Here is a 21,683-nt window from a genome sequence, read left to right on the forward strand (position 1 = left end):
AATAAATAAACTGAAAAACAAGAAATATAACTGCAACTATTACTAGCCAAGTTTTTGAGCTTTTACTATGTACCAGTAAATGTTCTACATGATCTACTTCAATATTCTAAATAGTTGATATTTTGTAGTCACCCCTCAGTGTTGGTGATTAGTTCTAGTAACCCTGTACTTGTTTTCCATCACTGTGACTGTAATACTGACAAAAACAACCTAATGGAGGACAGATTTATTTGGCTTATGGTATAAGAGGATTTCAGTCCATCAAGGCAGGGAAGGCATTGTGGAGCAGCCCAGTCCTTAGCAGTGAATGTGTCTGGCAGAGTCTATTCATATTATAGTAGCCTAGTAAGCAAATGTGACAGAAACCTGGACCCATCTAAAATTTCAAAGGTCTCTCCCAGTGACCTATTTCTATCAGCTATGTGCCACCTCCCAAAATTTCCATAGTCTGCAAAAACAATGTCACTATCATAGGTAGGGATAAAGTGTTCAGAACATGAGCCTATAGGGGAGGAGTTCAGATTTAAAGATTAATAGCATCTCCCAAATGGCTTCCAAAATCTACTCATGACCAAGTTCTTTATGTAAACTAAAGTACTAATTGTTCATAATCTCTGCATGTTATCTGTATAATTTAGTTAATTCATTCATTGAAATGGGGTCTTGCTGTGTTGCCTTGGCTGGTCTTTAACTTCTGAGCTCAAGTCATTCTTCTACTTCAGCTACCCAAGGGTTGTGATATGTGACACCATTCCCAGCCAACAAGTATGCTGTATCACTTGATTACTTAAACTACCAAATTCAATGTAAACACTGCATGTATAGGTACTATATTTTGCTTAAGGAATAATCCAAGAAAATGTTGCTACATGTTCAGCCCAGAAACATTTTTTAATATTTTCTATCTAGAGTTGGTTCAATTTATAGATGTGGAATAAATATCTAGATACATAAACCATGATGATGGGGATGTTGTTCCGTATGCTGTGAATACATGTTGCTCTGATTGGTTAATAAATATAGCTGTTTGGTCAATGGTGAGGCAGAATAAGATTAGGCGGGACATTCTAACTGGAGAGATAGGAGAGAAGAAAAGAGAGCAGAGGAGACGCTGCTAGCTGCCACCAAGAGAAGCCACATGGCAAAGTATAGATTTATAGACATAGGTTAAAATAAGATATAATAGCTAACTAGCAAGAATCCCGCCATGGCCATGGTTTAAAAATAATATAAGCCTGTGAATGTTTATTTGGCACCAAGCTACTGTGAGATGTGGGTGGAAGATATTCAACAGAACCAGAGAAATCTTCTGGCTACACCATGGCACAGAGAAGACACTGCCCAAAGTCCCCAAACTCAGAAGAGGTACAATCAGGATTTGAACCAAGGCAGTCTGACTCCTTTTTAAATATATTAAACTCTCCCACTGACTCTTCTGTCTCTTGTGTTAAAAATCATTCCCTTCATGGTAATTTACTCTCATGAACCTTCAAATTAATCAGTTGTGTTTAATTTTAGAAGACAATTTTTTCTTTCCTTAGAGTGAAAAAACCCCTGAAAAAAAAATGATCTCTACATTCTGTCTTCATTTGTTCTCCTCTTGTTCTCATCCACACCAGGCATACTGCTCCTCTAGCACTTCACCAACATTGCTTTCAGTAAGTTCTCCAGTGACTTCCTCATTGCTACATGCACAGGCTGATTCTCAGTTCTCATATTACTTGATCTTTTAGCTCTGTTTAGCAAAGGAGATCATTCCCTTGTCCCCTAGAAAATATACCTGTTTTTCTTCATCAATTCAAGGTTTTGTTTTGTTTTTCTACTTCCCTTTTCTTGGTTCCTTTTCAAATTCTAGACTTCCTTATATCAGAATCCTAGACTATTCCTAACTTGTATTCACAGTCATTCTCTTAGCAGTATTATTTTACTTTGTGAAATTGCATGTGGCATGTTATTGGATCCCCAAAATACTGTCTGTGGTTCAAATCACTTTCAAATTGCAGAGTGTAACCAGCAACCTTCTCACTTATAGCTCCATTTGGATGCCTAATAGGAATCTGAAGTTTAACACCTCCCAAACTACAAGTATTGACATTTCCTCTACAATCAAATTCTCCCACTATGGCTATTCAGTCTTCCACATTTTCTTAGTCAGTTTCATATTGATGCGATAAAGCACCATAACCAAGTCAACTTATAGAAGAGTTTATTGTTGGCGTATAGTTACAGACTGTTAGAGTCTATTCCATCATAGTGTGGAGCATGGCAGTATGCAAGCATGATGCTGGAGCAGTAGCTGACAGCTTACATTCTTATTTGCAAGTAGGAGGCAGAAAGAGCTAAGTGGAAATGAAGAGCTAACTGTAAGGCCCACCTCCAGTGTTACACCTACTCCAGCAAGGTCACACCTCCTAATTCTTCCCAAAAAGTTCCACCAACTGAGGACAAGGAGATCAAACATATGAGCCTATAGGCTCATATTCAAACCACCACTTTCCCTCCTCTTAAAAATATTCCCACTAGAGTATAAAGACAATCTCAACCATTTAGTCTTCAAAACATATTTATTACCTTACCATTTTTCGATCAGCACACTACAGCATGCTTGGATTATTGTAATGGCATCTTGACTAGTTTTCTTGATCCCAACTTAGAGTAGCCTGAGCCATCTTAAAACCAAAGATTTATCAAAACCTTTCTGTTGATCTTCATCTTATTTTAAGCAAAGCTAATATCTATGTAACACCCTACCAATCTACTCTGCTATTTTTAGCTATTATTACATATCAGAAACACCCAGAAATCTTTAGAACATACCAAAGTCTGGGCCTAAATAAATTGTATCTTTAGGAGAGAAAACATGTGCTGTAGCTCTGATTTCTGAAGGTTGTTTGCTTTTAGTTTTTAGGTGAATCTGAAAGCCAGGAGAGGCTAAGGATGCCTGCCCTCACTACCCTTTGATCTTTTTTTTAAAGAAAATTTTTATTCATTTTACATACCAATTGCAGATCCCCCTCTTCCATTCTCCCCCCCCCCCAGCCTTCCCCATCAACCCACCTCCCTTTCCCTCCTCCTCCAAGGTAAGGCCTCCCATGGGGAGTCAGCAGAGCCTGGTACATTCAGTAGAGGCAGGCCCAAGCCCCTCCCCCTGCATCAAGGCTGTGCAAGGTAGTGGGCTCCAAAAAGTCTGATCATGCACCAGGGATGGATCTTGGTCCTATTACCAGGGGGCCCCTTAAGCAGATCAAGCTACACAACTGTTTCACCAGGCAGAGGGCCTAGTCCAGTCCCATGGAAGCTCCACAGCTGTTGGTCTAAAGCTCGTGAGTTCCCATTAGCTTGGGTTGATTGTATCTGCAGGTTTCTCCATCAAAATCTTGATGCCCCCTTGCTCATAGAATCCCTTTGATCTTATCTTCTGTTCACTGTCTAGCTTATTGAATTACTCTTATTCTACCCACATTTTCTTTCTTGCTGGAAGAAAGGAGCCATGTTCTTTCTGGGGGCTAGGCAGTAGCCGTTTGCTCTGCCTATTAACCCTATCCTTACTTCCAAACACACCTTATTCTCGAACCTACTTTAGGTCTTCAAAAGTAGATTCCTGGGCTGATGAGAGACTTTTGCTTAGCAGGTAAAAGGACTTACTGCCCGACCTGATGAGCTGAGAATAATCCTCAGGACCCACATTATGCAAGAAGAGAAGCCTCTCTGGAAAGTTGTCCTGTGACCTATACACACAACACCCCCATAAATAAATATCAGTGTAAAGACAAAGAGACAGCTTGTATATTTTTACCCAGGTGTGGTTACATATAACTGTGATCCCAACGCTATTAAGATTGCACAATATAAAAAGGTAGAGTGTTCGCGAGCCTTTCTCTAATTACTTAGTTAAAAATGTTTTTTGTCCTTTTCACTTTTGTTTCTTCTATAATGCTTAACAAAACTTAAGTATTATTGTTTTATTTACTTCTTTTAGTATGTCTCCCCCTTTAAAAAATATGCTATTTAAGGGTAAGGCTAGATGTGTTTTGTTTGCTGTTTTCTAAATTGTTGTTAAAAAGAGTGCATTCAAACACAAAAAGACAGCATAAGAGACAGCCAAATTAAATAAAAAAGTGAAGGAAATTCATAGTTAAGTAGTTAAATCTGTTTGCTGAAGGCAAAATGGTCCCCAACCTGTAAGTGTACATGGAGAGGAAGAGAATTGGAAATTCATTTTTGTCAGTTTAACAAAACTTATGACTCTCTTCTCAGATTAATGAACAAAAGAAAGTCCACAGAGACTAATTGTTTTGAAATAGTTGAAACTGATTTGAAGATAGAATATAGAAATAATACTCATGCCGTCATATTAACAGATTAAATTGGAAGTTGAAAACCCTTTTTTTTTCCTGTATAGGGATATATAATAAATATTTTTGACTTGGTGGACAATGCAGTTTATTGAAATTACTTAATTGCCTTTTTCTTTTTTTATTTTATAATTAATTTAATTTTACATATCAGCCACAGATTACCCTGTCCTCCCTCCTCCCACCCCCAGCCTCCCACCCCCAAGTCTACCCCCCATTCCCACCTCCTCCAAGGCAAGGTCACCCCTGGGGAGTCAGCCCAGCCTGGTAGATTCAGTTGAGGCAGGTCCAGTGCCCTCCTCCCTACACCTAGGCTGAGCAAAATGTCTCAGCATAGGCCTTAGGTTCCAGAAAGCCAGTTCACACACTAAGGACAGGTCCTGGTCCCACTGCTTCGGGGCCTCCTGAATAGTTCAAGCTAATCAACTGTCTCACTTATCTAGAGCACCTGATCCAGTTCCATGGGGGCTCCTCAGCTATTGGTTCACAGTTCATGTGTTTTTACTAGTTTGGCTATTTGTCCCTGTGCTTTTTCCCATCATCATCTCAATATCTCTTGCTCATATAATCCCTCCCCTCTATCGCTGACAGGACTCCTGGAGCTCCACTTGGCTTGGCCGTGGATCTCTGCATCTGCTTCTATCAGTCACTAGATGAGAGTTCTATCATGACAGTTAGGGTGATCAGCCATCAGATCACCAGAGTAGGTCAGCTTGGGCTTTCTCTTGATCATTGCCAGTAGTCTATTGTAGAGGTATTTTTGTGGATTTCTGAAGATCTCTCTAGCATTTTGCTTCTTCCTATTCCCATGGGGTCTTCATTTATCATGGTCTCTCTTTCCTTGTTCTCCCACTCTGTTCCTGATCCAGTTGTGACCTCCCGCTCCCCTAAGCTCTCTTTCCCCCGACCCTTGTCCTCTATTACCCCTACCCATAACCAGGTTGCTCATGTAGATCTCATCCATTTTTCTGTCGTTCGGTGATCCCTGTGTCTTTCTTAGGGTCCTCCTTACTAGGTAGCCTCCCTGGAGTTGTGAGTTGCAGTCTGGTTATCTTTTGCTTTACATCTAGTATCCACTTATGAGTGAGTACATACCATGTTTGTCTTTCTGAGTCTGGGTTACCTCACTCAGGATGATTTTTTTTTAGTTCCATCCATTTGCCTGCAAACCTCATGATGTCATTGTTCTTCTCTGCTGAGTAGTACTCCATTGTGCATATGTACCATATTTTATTTATTCATTCTTCTGTTGAAGGGCATCTAGGTTGTTTCCAGGTTCTGGCTATTACAAATAATCCTGCTATGAACATAGTTGAGCATGTGTCCTTGTGGTACGTTTGAGCATTCCTTGGGTATATGCCCAAGAGTAGTATAGCTGGGTCTTGGGGAAGATTGATTTCCAATTTTCTAAGAAAGCACCATATTGATTTCCAGAATAGTTGTACAACTTTGCATTCCCACCAACAATGTAGGAGTGTTCCCCTTGCTCCACATCCTCTCCAGTATAAGCTGTATTCAGTGTTTTTGATCTTAGCCATTCTGACGGGTGTAAGATGGTATCTCAGATCCTTAACTGCCTTTTTCAATGTGAAAGCAGCCAAAGGCAGTATATATGTGATCGAAAGGGGCTGTTATCCATTAAAAAATTATTTTCAGAAAGAGACAGAAGGCATGCTTTCTCAAATAGTAAGGTCTACTGGAGAGTTTAAAAGCTGTCAGACTTTTGAAGTAACCACAGGAAAATGAATTTTTGAGAAATCCAGAAAATATAGAAATAGAGAAAATTTTATGATCTTTTGGTGACAAAATTACAGTGAATAATGATGATCATGTTATTTATGACTCTGTATTCCTAGTTGAAACAAATACTAAATGAGAGATTAGTATGATGAGGGTGTAATATTTCTATCCAAATTTATAGATTCACTGATTTTTTTCTTTTAAACAACCTTTTTTTATTTATTCTTTGAAATTTTCACAAAATTATGTGATGTATTTTGATAATAATTATATCCAAGCTTTGACTCTTTGTCAGGGTTCCCTGTAACATCTCTGTCTCAACTTCATGTCTTATTTATTTATTTATTTATTTATTTATTTATTTATACCCACTGAGTCCCATTAATGCTACCAACATGGGTACAGGGCCATCCATTGCAACATGGGTAACACACTTATTGTCAGCTCCCAAAGAAAAGTGACTCTTCTTCAGCAGATATCAACTATGAATAGTTTTTCAGCTGGGGGCATAACCTCATGAACTCCTCCTACCTTCATGCTGGACTGTTATATTGGTTTGATCTTGTGCAGGTCTTGTGCACATATGAGTTCATGAGTACAATCACTATGTTATATCCAGAGGACAGTATTTCACAGCACTCCTTTCCAGCCTATGGGTCTTATATTCTTCCTTCCCCCTCTTCTGAGATGTCCTCTGAGCATTGAGGTGTGTGTGTGTGTGTGTGTGTGTGTGTGTGTGTGTGTGTGTTTCTATGTGTGTGTGTGTGTGTGCGCGCGTGCGTGTGTGTGTGTGTGTGTGTGTGTGTGTGTGTGCGTGCGTGCGTGTGTGTGTGTGTGTGTGTTTCTCTGTGTGTGTTTTATACAAATGTCATATTTAGTGCTGAGTATCCATGGTCCCTTTTATTCTCAGCATGTTAATGAGTTATAAGTCTCTGTATTGACTGCTACCACTACAGAAAGAAGCCCCTCAGACAAAGGATGATAGCAGCTCAGATCTGTGGGTATAAACACAAACAAACCCTTAGAGGGCAGTTTGACAACAAAACAATTTTTCAAAAGAAACTTCTGGGGATGTTGTGCTACTATTGCTTTGTCAAGACTTGAAGGCTTTGATGAGGCTGGCCTGTTTATATATACATGCATGCATTCTGTGGAAAGGAATATTATTAAGGGAAGCAATGAGATATGACCTTGGGCTGAAAAATGGTGAATCCTTTCACACATTATTTAAAAGTCTTCAAGTTCTTAGACTTCCTCATCAACCTCTAAAATAATCCTGAAATAATTTTTAACACCACAATTTTCATAGATGTTGCCTCAAGCCCAATTTTCTTTTATAAGTATAGTTCCAATGTAATTATAGCTAGCATGTTGACTGAGTTGGAGTATCTGTGTGGATTTCTAACAAGATCCGAGCAAGACCTGTTTATTACATCCTAGAACTTATTGTTCCTTTAAAGTGTTAGTTAAAAGAAAAAGAAAACACTGGGGATTTTGAATTTTATGGTAATAATAGAAAAATTACTAGGTATATTTGACAAAGGAGTTGGAAGTGAATGTAGTACTGCATCTATCGACTTCATATTTCAGCTCACATCCAGATTTATTGATTAGAGAAGGAATGACTCAAGCCAAGAATGATTTGATAGAAACCATACTTTGCTTATTTATCATGTGGAGAAAATTTGCACATCCACCTAGGCATTGGGGTATTACTTTATTGACTGTGAATTAAGCTTTGGCTGAGTGTCAAGTTTTCACTTGAAGCATATAGTCTCTTTTCAAGAATATTCTTGTTTGAAGATGAACAATAAACTAAAATAACTATGAATTGAATGTTTTGATTTTTTGAAGTTTAAACTTCTGGAACTAATTTGAGAAGCCAAGATATAGCAAAACATTGTTAACCAGTGTTTGTGGTGATATTGGTATTGTTGGTTGAATGAAGATTTCCCCCATTCTATCTATAAACAAAGCAAATAAAAGGTAGTGTTAACAAGAAACAAAGTCTCAAGCACTTATATATCTACCCATTAATAATATTAGCAGCAATCTGAAGTCAGTTTCTAGTTATTAAAGCAGGGTGCTAAGGCACGAAGTCTAGGAACAACCATTCAAGGGCAGTTTCCAAAGTAACTACCAGTAGTGGTAATTCAGCTTGCATTCATGAAGCAGTTAGGATATGTCAAGATTATGTTGTGTATTTTCATAGGTTTTTTTAAAATTACAAAATCTCTATTAAGTAGATGTGGTGTTGTTCTCGCTTTACATTTGATAAAACTAAAAGAAGGCTAACTGACCTCCCATAGGTTACACAGCTAACTTGTGAAGCTAGGATTAAAACCAGCTTCAGTGAGTTCTTGATTATTGGTTCTCCTTCACAGTGAGGAGGGAGTAAGGGAGAAGATGAGAGAAGGTATAGGCAAAAAAAAGTTTAATAGAAAATCTTACATTTTACAGCTTTCAGGAACCAATCAGTTAGGGTGTAGATTCCTAAACCCATCCCAAGTGACAATAGATTTTGGCAGATGAGGGGTTAACCTAGCTTGCTACTGGTTATTTTCCTGTAGCATAACTACATTTCAAGGGAAAGAGCTGCTCATAAGTGCTAAGGGTCTTATTACTGTTCAAATGCCCTTTTACTCCTTTTTATGCTGGCAAATGTACATTACAAATGAAATACAGGGGAAGAATAATTCAAACTCTTCGGATGGTGGCATTTTGTAAACCTTAAAGCCATAGTACAAATCTCTCTCAAACCTTTGGAAATCCATCTTCATAGCAGAGAGTAGGTGGGAAGGCGCTTGCAAATCCTTTCAACCTGACAGCTCTGAAGCCTAACTTGTTTTCTGATTCCTCAGCTGTGACAGGTTGTTGGTGGTGTATTTTTCACTTCAGAAGCTAAGGACTCTTGCTAGAGTGTGGGAGTCCGAGCAGCTGGGCTGTCATGCTAGATTGTAGGCAGGGAGGACAAAGGAGCAGGGAGAAGGCAGTGTGTGCCAGGCTTCTTCTAGTGTTTTTATATGAAAACACTTGGATGAGGAGCATAGCCCTCTGGGATGTTTTTTGTGTTAATTCTCTTTTACAAAGTCTTTACATCCAACCTTCAATCTGAATAAATAGATTTCCTCCATTTAGTCAACCCTTCCCAAACCCTTTCTCTTTAAGGAAGTCTATCTTCATGCCATTTGAGTTGGCAAATAACCTGTCTCCCCGCAAATATTATTTTATCACTTGTTCATTGTACATGACTTTTCTATGAACATGTTTTCAGTCATTCAATTATTTTTCCACTTATGACATACATTCATCTAACTGCTTGCATCATTATATCCTCAAATATTTCTCATTTGTTATGTATTAAGGACTTTGATATAGTCTAGAAACTCAGTGGCAATTAAAAGAAATATCGTCTTTGCCCTCTAGTATACAGCTCTAGTCTATAGCTCACCCTGCAAAGAAATAGATAATAACAAAGTACATGAACACAGGAGTTATTCATGTCAAGTTATGCTAAGTTCCAAGATGAACATGGGTGCAGCAGAAAACTGTGATAGAAAATGCCAGGAAGGGATCTATTTAATATGTCCAGGTGTCAGCTCAATTGAAACGGAGACATTCCTCTGGAGGAAACTTCATCTGAAACACAGACACATTATATGGCAGTAGTAATGCATTAACTCACTAGAATGATCTCACTGACAGAGGACATTAGTCTGAGGACATAGGTCTTAGAACACATCATTTTTACATAGCACAAGGCTCAGGGAGCAGAGAAGTAGATAGACTACTAGCAGATTCTCTTCTATGTCCTAGGGTTTAATGTAGATGGTAATGTTTTAAAGACTTTCATTGTACCCTTACAAGATGGTGAGTATCAACTCTACCAAATGGATTGGAAAGCACCCAAAAGATTAAACAGGCTGACCAAGATCATATGATTAGCTGGTGGCAATAAAAAAGGAGTGGGGTGAATAGGTTGGGCCAAAATCAGAAACTGTTTGAGGAACAAAGGAGCTGATGAGAGAGGGAAGGGCAAGGCAATTTGGAGGATGGAGGGATAACAATGAAATATATTTAAAGTATATTATATACTTGTAAGAAAATGCCTTTATGTTATTTTGTATAATAATTTAAGAAAGTAAAGAATCTGAGCCCCTCCCCCACCCAAAGGGAAGAAGAAACAGAAAAACACAAAGCAAGGGAAGGATTATGGAAAGAAGATATCTAGTGTCATTAATCAAAAAAGCAAAGGATCTAGTTTTGTTTTAAAACCTCTTACAGTTCACCCAGAGAAATATGCTAATTCTTGGAAAATCACAGGAGGATAATAGTCAAGTCCAGACTGCTTATCATTTCCAAGGACAAAACATATAGAATGAATTGGAAGAGTCAGAATACTTTGAAAAGGCTATTGGGATTATGTTGTCAACCCCCTCTAAAATGGAGAATTCCTTTAAATACAGAGCTTGTTTGCTTTTGCTTGAAGTGGTTACAGATTTCAAGCAAGTGAAGTATAAAATAATGATGCTGAATAGTCTGGAAGGACTCACAGGCACATTAAGATCACTGAGTTATGATTTGCAGAAGGCTATATGTGTCTGGACAACATCCCATCTATAGATACTAGTTCAGGTTCACATGCATAATACCAATTGTTGTCCCGAGCTCACTTCCCGTCCCTAAAATGTGACAGTGATTAAATGCAAAATGCAAAATGTTGCAGTATGTAAGTACAAATTTAAAACAATAATGGCCTCTTGTCAGACAATATGGAAAAGCAAAGTTGCCTGGAATTTGTTATTATACTTGCAAATGCAGTAATATTTACAGTGGGTTGACACAGTGCTACATAACCCAACACAAGGCAAGAGAAGGATTATGGAAAGCAGGGTTGGAAAATAGTGAGCCCTGAAGAGCATTGCCTTAAAGAAATCACAAAGCAGCACACAAGGAGGAAAATAGTTTCAAGGTCAGTGTTCCTCATATATTCAGAATAGCCTCTATAAACCTATTTCTCCTTCTCTCCCTCTCACTATCCCTCCCTCTCTTCCTTCCATTTTTTGAAGCAAGATCTCATGTAGCACAGGTTGGTCTTGAACTTGCTATAGCTGAAGATGGCCTTAAACTGGTGATCCTCTAGCCCTCACATTTGAAGTGCCAGAATTACACAAGTATGCCACCACACTTGGCCTCTAATTTTATTTTACAAAACAAAGAAAAGGCCAAATAACTAGGCTATTGAAGTTTGCTTTTGGCCTAATGTCCCCAATCACAACATTTTGTAATTTTTGTATAATTATGTTTGTATGTAATGTTCATGTATTTGTTTACATGTGTGCAGGTGTGTAATTATGTGTGTATGTATATGTTCATGTATTTGTGTGCATGTGTGCAAGTGTGTATGCACATGTATGCGCTTATGTGGAGTCTAGAGGTTGATGTCATTTTCCCTGTTGTTTCTCCACTTTATTTTTCTCATACAGGGTTCTTATAGAGCCCAGAGCTCCAGAGCTCTTCATCTCCTTGCCTCCTCAGCATTGGGTTTATAGGTACATGGCACTGTACCCTGCTTTTCATGTGTGTCCAGGGGGACTGAACTCAATTCCTCATTCGTGGACAGCAAGCATTTCACTGATCTTCTTAGCCTTTTAAGACTTTTAAATACCATATTCATCTCTAGATTATAAGTCCTATGAAGCCAGAATCAATGCCAATTGTGTTTGCTCCTTTATCTCCAGCATTTAAAAGGTGCCTGACACACAGTGTGAATGCCCAATTATATTTGGTTTTGAATGAATTGTTGTTCTCTTGGCTGTTTTGAAAGCTTTTGTGGCTTTTCTCCCATACAGAGGAACTGCCCCTAGGCATAGTGTCTCTCCTTAACCAATTATTTTCACTAAAACTTGCTTATCTTACACTGTATTTTATTTCCTAGGGGACTCTGTGAAGAGAGAAGGTTTTAGCCAATAAAATTAATAGTTTCTAGCACTACATGAATTCAGGTACAGCTGGAAAAGAGGAAGCTACTTTGGTGATTAGAACAGAGAAAATTGAATGCAGGTGGCTGGCTAAACCAACAGTGAGGGTATATGTAAAATACAGTCTCGCCATCTTGCTGAAAAGTGTATTGAAAGTGGTGCTGGTGCATATCTGGTATGGTCTTATACAATCTAAGCATTAGACAGAACCTGAAACTTTCAGGATGAACTCACCAGATAGATACCCATCATCAATGGCTTTGGCTTGTTCTAATATGTCTGCTCTTTCTTCTCAGGCACAGAATGCTTATTTTCATATGGCTACATGTCTACCCATGCTAAAAGGCTCTCTTCCTTTCATATATGCAAATATTGAAGACAAGTAGACCAACTTTTAGTTGTCATATGGGACTTCCAGGAAAGTTCTATAATGGAGTGGATACATTTAAGACGGTCTCCTTTTGCCTTTCCTCCTTCTAGTGAGGACATGGTGATTGGAACTTCAAAGAATCATGAGGTGTAATTGGTCAAAAAATAGCAATTAGGACTGATGATTCCATAGAGTTACCCTGCAGTTTTGAAGTCCCCATCCCACCAAATTCATGAGGAAGTAAACCTGCCTATTATTTAGCCACTGCTGTTTTGATTTCTGATTTTTTGCTTCATTCGTGCCATATTCCTAATCTAATCCTAACAAATCTACTTTTGTTGTTTTTATTACATTTGTAACAAATGGACACTTAACTTTAACCTTGACATTTATAGTAGTGAGGAACCTACGTTTGAGGTAGTGTATTTATCTTTGAAAAGCTATTACTAGTGGAAGTGTTTCTTTACTGATTATGAATTTGTCTTTATTTAGATCCCTTTTATAAGTTGTAGACTGTTTGGGATGTCATAGAGTACTTTTTAATCCTTCTTTTCACATGCTGTGCGTTTGAAGAGGTACTCATGCTCTTCTGAATTGGCTGATCATCAGCCTTCGTATTGCCAATTCTCTTAACAACACACTTTAACAGACATGATTTCTTCGTTTCAATGAGCTTATACTTGATTCTTGTCCAAGTTCTTGCATAAGCCCTTCTGAGAAAGAGCTCTAGCCTGTAATAGAGCTATGTTCTATATAGCCCCATTTATTTAATAAACTCAATTTGAATTAGTAAAAGAGTATTTTCTACTTTCTCTGTGCTAAATTAGCAGCCTGTGGCTTACATTGTGGGCCTCACTATTTTGGGTGGGCAAAAATCAAGGTTAAAACAAACATGATCATTTAATCCTATACTATATTATAATCAGTATGTGTAGCTAGAGACTTAAAGCTTTAATTCATTATTAACCACACTGTTCACAAACCAGCTTCTTCATTTACATAGTAAGAGGCAACATTTTCATTCATTAGCTTTTGCTTAATCTGCTTTACCAAAACTCCCTTCACAAGTGCTTTCTGAGAAAGTAGCCAATCCTGACTTTGGGGCTCTTATATCCATGCCTGCCTCTGTTGAACCTACCAAACCCTTGTAATAGAAACATGCTCTGTGAGTATACTAAGAATCCAGTTTCTAAATGCATTCAAATAAACTTGTAATCTTCCGACATGTGCATCTAGGAGTTATGCTTCTCTCCCTTGATCCCACGAGAACACTGAAATAAAGTCATTGATTCCTGCCTGTCAAAATCAATAAACCAATGTTGTTCCTCATCTCGGTACTTCTGGCGTATGTGACTCTGTTGAATACACCATTTTCAAAATTCTTGCCTCTGTTGGTTATTGACATGACAGCACTGTTGTTTCTTCTCTATGATCATTCTTCATTCCCTCTTGCTGAGTCCTCTTCCCTCTCCCTCTCTCCATGGTTTTACTATGTGTTCAATACTGGACTTGAATTTACAGTTGTCCTGTCTCAGATGCTCATGTGCTGTCTATGATGCTACCCTCTATCAGTACCTACTCACTGTTGCTATTATTCAGATCCTTAACCATGACCTTCTGGTTTTCTTATTTCATACTTTTATCTTGGAATCATCATAGGCTAATGAATTTTTTGGTTGTTATTTTCATCTCAAAAGATTTTTGAACTCCAAAACAATATTTTTCAATTTCAGTGGACATAGAGACAACACTATATTTTCATTTTATCTTAAATTTAATACATAAGAACCATACAATTGTGTATATTTCTGGAATATTATGTGATATTATGATACATTTATATGTTGTATATTTAAATCAGATTAAATATAGCTATCTTTACAAACATTTATTTTTTCTTTATAGTGAAAACAAAAAAAATGTATTTCCTCTGTTTTTATTTTGGGTGTGTATGTGTGTGTTAGCCATATATGTATACATGTTCATGTGTATGTGGGGTATGCATGTATGCATGTGCCTAACAGGCCTACAGGTCAACATCTGGATCAGGATGTCTTCCTCAATTGTTAGCCACTTTATTTTTTGAGACAAATTCTCTTCCTTAACTTAAAGCCCACCATTGTGGCTAGTTTTGTTGTACAGCAAGCTTTGGGGATTCACATGTCTCTGTTTCTCTTGTACTGAGGTAACAGGCACTTGTCGCCTTGCCTGGCTTTTTACATGGGTGCTGGGAATGTGAACTCAGGTATTTATGCTTGCTTATATGGCAAGCAAGCACGCTAACCACTGAGTAATATTTCCAATCCAAATTCTCTCTTTATAAAAATGTACAGTACGTAACTATTATACACCTATATTCATTTTGCCTATTGCCATTCTACTCTATTAATAGCATACTAAAGCTTGCTTCTGTCTAATTATTAGTATCCATTGACTAACTTCTCTCCATTACTTCCTCCTTTTTTCTTCCAGCCTCAATGTACTCTCATGTCCCATTAGATCAGCACTATCTTGATGACTCAAAGGTATCATAACATAAATATTCTCAAAATTCATTTATTATCTTCCTTGTTAACTTGTATACCTATGTCAAAATCTAAGAACCAAGCATTTACTTATCTTATTTCTCCCTATGAACTAGCCATAAAAGTATTATTATCTCAAGTTAGAGATATGAAAACTGAGGCTCAGGGTGTTTCTGTAGCTCACCCACAAGTCCCTCAGGCACTCTAAGACAGATTTTAGTGTGTTTTATTGTGATTTTGGAGCTGAAACTTTTTTAAGTGATGAGGGTGGAAACTAAGGCCACGTGTGTGTTCAGCAAGCACTCTATGACTAAACTAAAACCCCAGTCTTGGAGCATAAACTGAGAAGGACTATGCTAAATTATCCCCCCGAAGAGATTCTCTTGTAAGCTATTTGTCTTCATTTTGAAAATCAGGGTGCAAGATCCCAAGGCAAGGAACACTATAGAGTAAAGAGTTGTTGAGATGGTTAGGTTAGAAGTTGGGGTTCTTGAGGCACGGAGAGAAGCACAAAGTCAAAGAGTTAGTTCAGAGAACAAAAGGCAGTTGAGAGGAATGTGAATAGTGCCATAACAGGGCAGAAAAGTTTTGACACCAAAGTTCTCTCTTTTTCCTAGGGACTTTTTGAGTGACATTTGGCTTCACTGACATTCAGTATGGCCTCAGAGTGATAGTTCCCATATAAGACAGGAAAAATCTTTTGGTAATCCCAAGCCTCGATTCCCATGTAACTATTGAAAGGACCTGATTGACACACATTACTGCTAAACACAATGATAACTGGTGTTATTTGGAAACTGAAGCAAAGGTACATTTTCATTCCAAGTTCATCCATAAAAATTGTTTCCTATGCCGGGCGTTGGTGGCGCACGCCTTTAATCCCAGCACTCGGGAGGCAGAGCCAGGCGGATCTCTGTGAGTTCGAGGCCAGCCTGGGCTACCAAGTGAGCTCCAGGAAAGGCGCAAAGCTACGCAGAGAAACCCTGTCTCGAAAATCAAAAAAAAAAAAAAACCAAAAATTGTTTCCTACTTGTTTTGTTAACTATCTGTGTTTTTGTTTGTTTGTAGTTGTGTTTCTTCTGTAACTCCCAAATTTCTTCATTAAATTTTTAATCCATGTAAGGTGAACAATCCCATTATAAATGGAACTCATTCAGTATATAAAAAGCATTCAATATCTATTGCTTGGATAAATTAACATATTCTAATAATTATATATTCAAGATCAATTCTTTTTGTCTCTTGCCTTGCATGTGACACTGTGGATGTGTTCCTCTTTGTTTCTTTTTCCTTGAAACTTCACCAAATGTAATTTATTAAAAATAAGGAGATGGTTAATATTAATTATTAACTTCATAGGATCTAGAATCACCTTGGAGACAAGCATCTGGACATGTCTGTGGTGGAGCATCTAGTTTAGATTGAGATGTTAAGTCTGCCCACTCCAAGCTACCATGGGTTCTTGACTAAATGAAAAGGGCAAAGTGAGCCGAGAACTGGCATTCATCACTTTCTGCTTGTTGACTTGTAGTTGTAAGTTTTCTCTGGTCCCACCAGGCCCTTGCAGTCTCATGGCCTGCTTATAAAATAATCATTCAGAAGCTTATATTAATTATAACAACTTGGCCATTAACTCAGGCTTGTTACTGACTAGCTCTTACACTTAAATTAACCCATAACTCTTCTCTATGTTTAGCCACATGGCTTGGTATCTTTTCTCAGTTCTACCTTGACATCTTGCTTCTTCTGTGTCTGGCTGGTGACTCCTGATTGTGTCCTTCCTCTTCCCAGCATTCTCCTCTCTGCTTATCCCACCTATACTTCCTGCCTGGCTATTGGCCAATCAGCATTTTATTTATCAACCAATCAGAGTAACACATATTCACATAGCATACAGAAAAACATCCCACAACATTGACCATCTGCCTCATATTCCTGCTGTCATGACTTCCCTGCCATGATGGATGCTATTCCTTCAAACAGTAAGCCAAAATAAACTCTTCATTTCTGAAGTTGCAGTGTCAAATATTTTTTATCAGCAACAAGAAAATTGATGAACATAGTACATATCAAGAGATATTTTATAGATGGAATTAATGCCGTAATGTTTTTTGTTTGTAGTCCTTCTTCTGTCATAGGTCCACTCCTACCTTGTCAAAGAAAGGCATTTTATCTTGGCCTTTTCTTCCTGATCTGATATATTTGAATGCTTAGTCCCTAGTTGTTGAAACTGTTTAAGAAGGAGTAGGAAGTGTGGCTTTTTTTGGAGTAGGTATGTCACTGAGGGTGGGCTTTGAGGTTTCAAAAGCCCATGCCAGGCCCAGTCTCCTCTTTCTGTCTACAACTTGTGGATCATATAGATGTGAGCCCTCAGCTCCATGCCTGCCTGCTGGCCTCCATACTCCCTACCATGATGGTCATATACTAACCTCCGGTAACTGTAAGCAAGCCTCCCAACTAAAAGCTTCCTTTTGTAAGTCTTGGTCAAGGTTTCTCTGCAGTGCAATAAAATAGTAACTAAGAGAGTATTCATGTTACACAATGGATTTCTTGAATTCATTCTTCTTGTCTGAAAATTTGTATACTATCACCCTTAAGAATCTGAACCTGGGAGGTTTTAGAGGGAGGAAAGTGAGTGGAAAATGATGTAATTATATTATAATTTCAAAATATAAATTAAAAACCATCTGAACTAGACCCTAATCTGTCAAGGATCCATATGAATAAATTTATTTTAACATTGTTATGATCTTATATTTTATTATATTTTTGTACATGTTGATAAACAACTGAATTAAATAATACTGAATTTCTCAACTGAGGATAGAACAAGATGAATATTGTGCTGTTTAATATTTATAGCCAAAGGCACATACTAAGTAAGTGAATTGAATAGGAAAAATCTTTGTGACAGTTTAGCCTGAGGGCACTGTCAAGCTTCCCTTGGTTTTCAACAAGATCCCTTTTCAGGGAAACCAAGGGCATGGCAAGATCAATTATCAGATCAGGCAAACATCAAGTATCAATAACTGAGGAGAACATGTAGTTAACTGTTGACAGACTTGTGTTAGATGCTAAGGACAGACTAAGAACAAGGTGGTGTCACAAACACACATTTACATTTGACTTCAAATGGTTTCTATGGCTTTCTTATCACATGTAAACCAGATAACTATTTCATTTCAAGGTAAGAGTTAAGTTAGGATGCTTCAGTAGCCTGGACTATGTGCTTCCAAATGATTTAGTGACTGGCAAAATCATTAGTGTGGGGCAGGGGAGGGGAGAGAATGAATATTTATTTAAATATAGAATCCCAAAATAATAAGGATTGGGCCCACTTTCATCAATACCTTCAAGTTTTACATAGATCATCATTTCCCTTTTAGAAAAGAAACTAAGGCTGAATAATTAGTGAGTTCTAAAGTTTGTGGATGCTTAAATCAAACTAGCTTTTGTTAAAGTACTATATCTGTATGCCTAGCTAGTGAAGATGCAAAGAGAAAATGTACTGATACTGATTTTCAAATTTGCTTTTTTAATTAGGTGATGTCTGATAAGATTTTATTTATATAGTACTTTTCTTCTCTGTCTAAATTTAAATATGTTGGGATTAGGACCTGGGATGGCTAACACTGAATATGTACCCTACCACATACACACTGAGTGATCTAAGCAAAATTCCTTAAAGTTCTTCACATTCCTCATTTGTAAAATAAGAATAGTAACATCTACCTCAAGCATAACGGTTGTAAGCAGTGACTTATTTATAATAAATTTTCTATTAATGTTCATTATTAGCTCTTAATTGAGATATATAGGAGTTAGCTGGAAGAGAAAATGTCACTGTTTGTTGTGGAATATTCCATTATACTGTGGGAAGATGTGTCACTGTGATTGGTTTAATAAAAAGCTAGGTGGCCAATAGCTAGGCAGGAGGTATAACAGGGAATTCTGGACAGAGAGAGCTCTGGGAAGAAGAAAGGTAGGTCATAAGCCAGATGAAGAGGAAGCAGGATGGCAGGGTAGTACAGAGTAAAGGTAACTGAGCCACATAAAAGGATGTAGATTAAAAGGTACGGGTCAATTTAGGTTATAAGAGCTAGTTAGAAACAAGCCAAGCTAAGGCCAAAGTTTCATAATTAATATGTCATTTTTTGTGAACTGGTGGCCAAAAAGAGGTCTGTTTACAACTGTTTGCATTGATGAAATAAAACACCTAGACAAAAAAACAACTTAAGGTTGAAAGAATTTATTTTGGCTCACAATTTAAAGGTACAGTCCTCCATGCTGGGAAAGTTCTGGCACCAGGGGCTTGAGGCAGCTCTTCAGATTGTATCTGCAGTCAGGAAGCAGAAAGCTAATGCATGCCTAAGTTCAGCCACCCTTTCCTTTTTATACAGTCTACAACCTAAGCCCAGAGAATGGCACCACCCACTCTTAATTAACCTAATCAAAATAATTCCTCACAGGCATGGCCAGAGGTTAATCTAATTTAAATAATCCCTCATCCCAGTGTGCCTGGGAGGTTTGTTGACTTGATCCTGTCAAGTTGACAATATTAACTATCACACTTACTGAAGAAAATAATTCACTTCCCCTCCCAAGGTTAAAAGCAAATGAAAATTCGAGAGACATGAATGGTGTCTTACTTGAGCTGACTTCACATGGAAATATGCAGTAATACATGGTTTACTTTCTAATGAAGATTCCAAAGAAAGAAAAAACCCTTCATTTCAATCACTATTATTCATACTGCCAATATAGAAAGGCCCTAAATTAGGGATGGAGCAAAGTCATTTAATAAATTTATCTTTCTATAACATTGCCCTTATTTTTTCAGAATACAAAAAAAATTTCATTAGGATTTGGTAACAGCCCCTGGAACTAGCATTTGGGAGCCACTGAACTAGATGACTCTTAAGATCCCCCTAACCACGAGATGTTATGATTCTATGAAAGAATTTCATTTGTGCCTGGTCCAGAGAAGAGAACCAAGGGAATGAACCTGGGTCAAGGGACAGGCAGATCTTGAAAATGTGTTTGTGAAAGGGTTGGCAGTCAGGCCCAGAGCATTTCTCCTTGGAATTCTTAATCATATTTCCCAACTGTCAATATGGAGGAAAATTACCTAAAAAGGCCAGAGGGCTGTTGTGAGGAGAACTTTCTGTTGAACCTCTGTGCCCAACTTTGGGCTTTGGGAATTCCATTCCCAGCCTGTGTACCACGAGAGTTGGAGGAAATGGCAGAAATCATAATTTGAGCTTCTCTCCCAGTAAGAACATTTCAAATGTATTTGTTTCTTGTCTTCATTTATTATTAGCAGCTTGAAGTTTCTCTTCTCTCACTTGTACCCCCAACTCCCCCCACCCCCATAAACCTGTGAAGCCATGTTGCAGCAAATTGAAAAAGAAAACCATATATCCAGGATGATTTATCATTAAGGTGAAATTCTATGCTAACCTGAAAGTCAAAGAGGGAGAATCCCAAGCAATTTCAAAATTCATATTAAAAGACAGACAGTCAGATGCCCCCCAGACCACAACATCTGTACTCTATTAACCATGCACTGACAGAGCCCTTTGGTTGAATTTGTATTTCCAAATAAATACAAACATATGTCACCATTTTTTTTATTGATTTTGGACTTCCCTAGGAAGGAAACACTGTTAAATTATAATAAATGATGTCAACTAAAACAAATAGTGCAAAACCCATTAAGAAGGCATTTGTTGCCGAGCTTGGCTTGATTTGTTGGCGTCAGTTGAAATCATGTCAAAATAATGTCTTTGGAAACCAAATAAAAATTTGTTTGCAAATTTGTCTGAAGCAAGCATTTCTAGAGCATAAAAATCCTTAAGAATCAATATAGTTTTATTCAGTATGCAAATGTACTGAAAAGCATTACAGCACAAATTCTATCACTGAATTATAGGATAGTGTTAGTGAATTAATAAATAATAATAGATGATAAATAATTTAGTGACTGAATTAGATAATACATTTATGAAGAAGTGGAGGGAGAAAAAGATTAAGGAGGATAGTCTTGGGAGAAGATCAATTTTTAGATAAACTAAAACAACATTTTATATTCAGAAATTAATGGAATTTAGCCCTAACTCACAAAGTCCAGTTAAACTAAATTTCACTATAGCCTTTACAAAAAGAAGGAAGTTGCAAAAATGCTTAGCTCTGAAGTGATAACCATTTGAGTTCTAATATTAGTCAGCCTGCATCTGTAATTTGCATAACTGTGTTTGCCTTCCAGGTAATTGGGAATTTAATTGCTATCAGAATAAAATTTGAGTCTTATTTCCAAAGGATGTCGGTGCTATGTAGCCCAGTGTGCAGTTTTGAGACTCCCTGCAGAGAGGGGGCTACAGTTGTAAGTGGGCTTCAGTATAAAACAGAAACGAGTTCTTCCCCAGCATCTCCCAAGTCATCTGTGGCTGCCCTCCTCACTGTGGTATCTGTGCTGAATATGGACCGCAGGCTTCTGTGTTTTCTCTTCCCAGTACATCAGATCCATTTTCCTTCCCATCCTTTTTAATCATCCCCAAGATGTTTAAAGGAGTTAATTTTTGTAAAATAGTTAATTTTTTTTAACCCATACCCTTCTCAGTTTTTATTTTTGTGAAATAAAATAAGAATTAAACAAAATGAATGAACGAAATCTCAACCATCATCTACTATAACCAAAGTTTCATAAAAAGAA

Source organism: Peromyscus maniculatus, chromosome X, assembly GCF_049852395.1.
Source record: "Peromyscus maniculatus bairdii isolate BWxNUB_F1_BW_parent chromosome X, HU_Pman_BW_mat_3.1, whole genome shotgun sequence".
NCBI lineage: Eukaryota > Metazoa > Chordata > Mammalia > Rodentia > Cricetidae > Peromyscus > Peromyscus maniculatus.